Source organism: Oncorhynchus keta, chromosome 11 (assembly GCF_023373465.1).
Source record: "Oncorhynchus keta strain PuntledgeMale-10-30-2019 chromosome 11, Oket_V2, whole genome shotgun sequence".
Classification (NCBI taxonomy): Eukaryota; Metazoa; Chordata; class Actinopteri; order Salmoniformes; family Salmonidae; genus Oncorhynchus; species Oncorhynchus keta.
Genome location: NC_068431.1, coordinates 52,414,038 through 52,421,198, shown reverse-complemented (window position 1 = coordinate 52,421,198; position 7,161 = coordinate 52,414,038).

Here is a 7,161-nt window from a genome sequence, read left to right as displayed (position 1 = left end):
GCTCAATTTACTCCAATTCGAAAATGCAAGTTCGCACCAAAGTAGACATCATGCACGACTTCAAGTCCCTGCAACCTACTGCATGTCATCTCCAGCTGACACGTTTGCTAACAGGTATTGTTTACATTTAAAACTTACACAAGACTGTTCATAGAATGGTCAATTTTTTAAAAGACATTTAGATGATTTATTCATTGCCAAATTTAGCTAACGTAGTTCATCCAGAGATTCTTAGTCTCGTTCAGATCATGGCACTTTTTGCAAGATGTCGCCGACAGATAGGGCAGCTCTGCTTCTAGCTCTTTAGCAACTTTGCAGTATTTTTGTTTTTGTGTGCGATTTCTTACATTAGCAGCCCAGGACATTTGTCTTACTACATACAGCCGTAAATAACTTTTTGATATCAGAGTGGCGGTAACTCGCCAGCATTATGACCGGGAATACAACTTTTGAATTGGATCCTTTGTTCGTACCCCCCAGGGCAATTGAACTGATTCCAGAGGCTAATCCAAAACACTGCCGGCAGAGAAGCGCTATTCGGAGTGGACTTCTAGTCCAACTCAGGAGGCGCGCACACCATCCACCGCTTCCGAGTATATTACTCACTAATGTTCAGTCTCTGGATAATAAAGTAGATGAGCTCAAGTTGAATCTCCTTCCAGAGAGACATCAGGGATTGTAACATAGCCATGTTTCCGTGAAACAGAGTTTCTCGGGATATACTGTCATTGTCCATCAGGAAGTGTAAGGGATGTTGTACCCATTGTGATTTAAAACCTATCCTGACCAGAAACTGGATAGATGTCAGCATTTGTGCAAAACTGAAAGTGTGAACCACTGGATTTAACCATGGCAGGGTGACTGGGAATATGGCTGATGACAGTGTAGTTATTCCCTCCGTAAGGCAATCGAACAGGCAAAACGTCAGTACAGATACAAAGTGGAGTCGTAATTCAACGGCTCAGACACGAGACGTATTTGGCAGACAATCACGGACTACACAGGGAAAACCAGCCAAGTTGGTCCTTCTGTGGCACAGTTGGTAGAGTTGGTACAGTTGGTAGAGCATGGCGCTTGTAACGCCAGGGTAGTGGGTTCGATTCCCGGGACCACCCATACGTAGAATGTATGCACACATGACTGTAAGTCGCTTTGGATAAAAGCGTCTGCTAAATGGCATATATTATTATATTATTATTTATTATTAAGTTGCAGACACCGTCTTGCATCTGAACAAGCTAAACTCCTTCGCCCGCTTTGAGGATAACACAGTGCCACCGATGCGGCCCGCTACCTAGGACTGTGGGCTCGCCTTCTCCGTGGCCGACATGAGTAAGACATTTAAGCGTGTTAACCCTTGCAGGGCTGACGGCATCCCTAGCCGCATCCTCAGAACATGCGCAGACCATTTGACTGAAGTGTGTACGGACATATTCAATCTCTCCCTATCCCAGTCTGCTGTCCTCACTTGCTTCAGGATGTCCACCATTGTTCCTGTTCCCAAGAAAGCTAAGGTAACTGAAATAAATCACTTCTGTCATCATGAAGTGCTTTGACAGGCTACTTCAGGATCATATCACCTCTACCTTACCTGACACCCTAGACCCACGTCAACTTGCTTTCCGCCCCAATAGATCCACAGACGATGCCATCGCACTGCCCTATCCCATCTGGACAAGATGAATACCTACAGTGGGGCAAAAAAGTATTTAGTCAGCCACCAATTGTGCAAGTTCTCCCACTTAAAAATATGAGAGGCCTGTAATTTATCACCGGTACACTTCAACTATGACAGACAAAATGAGAAGAAAAAAAAAAAAATCCAGAAAATCACATTAGGATTTGTAATGAATTTATTTGCAAATTATGGTGGAAAATAAACTTTTATTATTGACCAAATACTTATCTCAATACTTTGTTATATACCCTTTGTTGCCAATGAGAGGTCAAACGTTTTATGTAAGTCTTCACAAGGTGTTCACACACTTGCTGTTATTTTGGCCCATTCCTCCATGCAGATCTCTAGAGCAGTGATGTTATGGGGCTGTTGCTGGGCAACACAGACTTTCAACTCAAGATATTCTATGGGTTGAGATCTGGAGACTGGCTAGGCCACTCCAGGACCTTGAAATGCTTCTTACGAAGCCACTCCTTCGTTGCCCGGGCGGTGTGTTTGGGATCATTGTCATGCTGAAAGACCCAGCCACGTTTCATCTTCAATGCCCTTGCTGATGGTAGGCTTTGTTACTTTGGTCCCAGCTCTCTGCAGGTCATTCACTAGGTCCCCCCGTGTGGTTCTGGGATTTTTGCTCACCGTTCTTGTGATCATTTTGACCCCACGGGGAGAGATCTTGTGTGGAGCCCCAGATTGAGGGAGATTATCAGTGGTCTTGGTATGTCTTCCATTTCCTAATAATTGATCCCACAGTTGATTTCTTCAAACCAAGCTGCTTACCTATTGTAGATTCAGTCTTCCCAGCCTGGTGCAGGTCTACAATTTTGTTTCTGGTGTCCTTTGACAGCTCTTTGGTCTTGGCCATAGTGGAGTTTGGAGTGTGACTGTTTGAGGTTGTGGACAGGTGTATTTTATATTGATAACAAGTTCAAATAGGTGCCATTAATACAGGTAACGAGTGGAGGACAGAGGAGCCTCTTGAAGAAGAAGTTACAGGTCTGTGAGACCCAGAAATCTTGCTTGTTTGTAGGTGACCAAATACTTATTTTCCACCATAATTTGCAAATAAATTTGTTAAAAATCCTACAATGTGATTTTCTGGATTTCTTTTTCTTCTCATTTTGTCTGTCATAGTTGAAGTGTACCTATGATGAAAAGTATAGGCTGTTAATTGACTATAGGTCAGCCTTCAGCACCATAGTACCCTCCAAGATCAAAATTTAAATTTTGGGGTCCTGGGTCTGAACCCCGCCCTGTGCAACTGGGGCCTGGACTTCCTGACGGGCCGCCCCCAGAAAGTGAAGGTAGGAAACAACATCTTCACCTCTCTAATCCTCAACACGGGCCCCACATGGGTGGGTGCTCAGCCCCCTCCTGTACTCCCTGTTCAGCCATGACTGCGTGGCCATGCAAGCCTCCAACTCAATCATCAAGTTTACACTACAGTGGTAGGCTTGATGACCAACAATGACAAATGCCTACAGGGAGGTGAGGGCCCTCGGAGTGTGGTGCCAGGAAAATAACCTCTCATTCAACGTCTACAAAACAAAGGAGATGATCTTGGACTTCAGGAAACAGCCGAGGGAGCACCTCCCTATCCACATTGACGGGACAGTAGTGGAGAAGGTGGAAAGTTACGTTCTTCTGCGTACACGTCACTGACAAACTGAAATGGTCCACCCACACAAACATTGTGGTGAAGGAGCAACAGTGCCTTGGGTGGAAATTTGGCTTGTCACCAAAAACAAGCTTCTACAGATGCACAATCGAGAGCATCCTGTCAGGCTATATCACTGCCTGGTACGGAAACTGCTCCGCCCACAACCCTAAGGCTCTCCAGAAGGTAGTGATGTCTGCACAACTAATCACCGGGGGCAAACGACATACCCTCCAGGACACCTACACCACCCGATGTCACAGGAAGGCCAAAAAGATCAAGGACAACAACCACCCAAGCCACTGCCTATTCACCCCGCTATCATCCAGAAGGTGAGGTCAGTACAAGTGCATCAAAGCTGGGACCGAGAGTTTTTCAATCTCAAGGCCATCAGACTGTTAAACAGCCATCACTAACATTGAGTAGCTGCTGCCAACATACTGACTCCATCTCTAGCCACTTTAATAATTAAAAATTGGATGTAATAAATGTATCACTAGTCACTTTAAACAATACCACTTTATATAATGTTTACATACCCTACATTACTATATCATATGTATATACTGTACCTACATTACTATATCATATGTATATACTGTACCTATCATCTACTGCATCTTGCCTATGCCGTTCGGCCATCACTCATCCATATATTTATATGTACATATTCTTATTCATTCCTCTACACTTGTGTGGTGAAGGAGGCAGAACAGTGCCTTTTCAACCTCAGGAGGCTGAAGAAATTTGGCTTGTCACCTAAAGCGCTCAAACTTTCATAGATGCACAATTGAGAGCATCCTGTCGGGCTGTATCACCGCCTGGTATGGTAACTGCACCGCCCACACCCGCAGGTCTCTCCAGAGGGTTGTGCGGTCTACCCAACACATCACCGGGGGCAAACTCCCTGCCCTCCAGGATACCTACAGCACCCGATGTCACAGGAAGGCCAAAAAGATCAAGTACAACATCCACCCGATCCATGACCTGTTCACCCCGCTATCATCCAGAAGGCGAGGTCAGTACAGGTGCAGCTGTGCCTGAGAGACTGAAAAAACGCTTCCATATGAAGGCCATCAGACTGTTTAAATAGCCATCACTAGGCTGATTCCACCCGGTTATGTAACCCTGCACCTTCGAGGCTGCTGCCCCATATACATAGACTTGAAATCAGTGGCCACTTTAAAAATGGAACACTAGTCACTAATGTTTACATATTTTTGCTTTACTTATCTCATGTGTATATACTGTATTCTATTCTACCATATTTTAGTCTATGCCACTCTGACATTGCTCATCCTAATATTTATATGTTCCTTAACGCCATTTTACTTTTAGATTGTGAATTGTTAGATATTACTGCACTGTTGGAGCTAGAGAAACAAGCATTTCTCACCCGCAATAACATTTGCTAAGCATGTGTGACAAATAAATGTATTTGTAATTCTTTGATATAGCCACATCAGCAGCTAATTAGCGTTTCATTTTGGGGGAGTAAATACAGTCAAATATATTGATAAGTCACCTTGTCCTAGAGAGATTGACACATATGTCATGCCTTATATTAAGTGTTTCTAAAATCCCCAATGGGAAAAATGTATGGTAAAAAAAACTATTGGAACCATTACGTTGTTTGACTGCTAGGTTTGATGGGCATTATGACTCACACTGTGGTAACAACTACTGTAGGAATAAAATAAAAAAAGTCAAATCATGACATCTGATCTTCATGTCAAATGTGTTGCTCAAGAAAGATGCCGGATTACCGACTTGAAATTCCAAGTTGGATGACCTTTCATAAGATTTTTCCCAGTCGGACTGGGAATGGGTGCACCTCAGCCACGCTCATTGTCATAAATTATATCATAACCGCCATCGATAAGATTGTACTGTGCAGCTGTCTTCGTCAACCTGGCCAAGGCTTTCGACTCTGTCAATCACTGCATTCTTATCGGCAGACTCAATAGCCTTGGTTTATCAAATGACTGCCTCACCTGGTTCACCAAGTACTTATCTGATGGAGTTCAGTGTGTCAAATCAAAGGGGCCTGTTGTCCGGACCTCTGGCAGTCTGAAGGTGCCACAGGGTTCAATTCTCAGGCTGACTCTTTTCTCTGGATATATCTGATGTCGCTCTTGCTGCTGGTGATTGATTCTCTAATCCACCTCTATGCAGACGAGACCATTCTGTGTACATCTGGCCCTTCTTTGGACACTGTGTTAACAAACCTCCAAACGAGCTTCAATGCCATACAACATTCCTTCAGTGGCCTCCAACTGCTTTTAAATGCTAATAAAACTAAATGCCTGCTCTTCAACCGATTGCTACTAGCATCACTACTCTGGACGGTTCTGACTTATGTAACCGATGTGAAATGGCTAGCTAGTTAGCGGTGGTGCTTGCTAATAGTGTTTCAATCTGTGACATCACTCGCTCTGAGGCCTTGCAGAGCAAGGGGAACAACTACTTCAAGGCCCGTGGCTTTTGTGGCGCGATGGGTAACAATGCTTCATGGGTGACTGTTGTGTGCAGAGGCTCCCTGGTTCGAGCCCGGGGCGAGGGGACAGATGTTAAACTGTTACACTTAGAATATGTGGACAACTACAAATACCTAGGTGTCTGGTTAGACTGTAAACTCTCCTTCCAGACTCACATTGGAGATGCTTAATCAAAAATGACATACATTTGTAAAGCCCCGCCTTACCTCAGCTCACTGGTCACCACAGCAGCACACACCCGTAGCACACGCTCCAGCAGGTATATTTCACTGGTCATCCCCAAAGCCAACACTTCCTTGGGCCGCCTTTCCTTCCAGTTCTCTGCTGCCAATGACTGGAACGAATTGCAAAAATCACTGAAGCTGGAGACTTATATCTCCCTCTATCTTGAAGCATCAGCTGTCAGTCAGAGCAGCTTACCGATCACTGTACCTGGATTTGTAAATAGCACACCCAACTACCTCATATTGTTATTTATCTTGCTCTTTTTCACCCCAGTATATCTACTTGCACATCTATCACTCCAGTGTTAATGCTACATTGTCATTATTTCGCCTATTTATTGCCTTACCTCCCTACACTTCTAGATTTTCACACACTGTACATACATTGTTTTATATTGTGTTATATTGACTACGTTCGTTTATATATAACTGTGTTGTTTTTGTTGCACTGTTTTGCTTTATCTTGGCCAGGTCGCAGTGGTAAATGAAAACGTGTTCTCAACTGGCCTACCTGGTTAAATAGAGGTTTAATAAAATAACCTTACTCCTGTATATACAGACATTTGACAAAATAATTGAAAATAGGCTACTACACCAGAAAGCATTATTTGGCCACAGAGGATCATTGGCTGCTTACTCACCTTTTCACTGACAGTCGCAATTTAACAATCATATATTTGGTATTTGCAGCGCGCACTGCCCAAATTACGAGCCATTATGAATGTAGGCTATACGATTTGGTGAGTGTGCATGTTCATCTTATCATTGGGTCAGTACCACTTTTGTTTGTTTTTGGACAATCATTTTCTCCAGGTTAGATGGACGTCATATTGTATTTATATCTCCCGTTTTCGTAGGTCTATTATATGGATCAGACAAAAGTTTGTATTGATCTGTTTGCCAGTGTTAGCAGAGTAGTATACCCTGTACGTTTTGTGGGCGCACTTGGGTGTCCCGTACCGGTAACTACTGTCACCCCTGGATAACGTTGTTTTAAATTGCATGGATCGGTCGTTTTTAAACCACGGGTTTGCAGATTGATTCACTTTTTGGCTTGGCGAGCTAGCTTTTGTTTAAAAAAAATTGATCTCGAAACAGTACCATCTT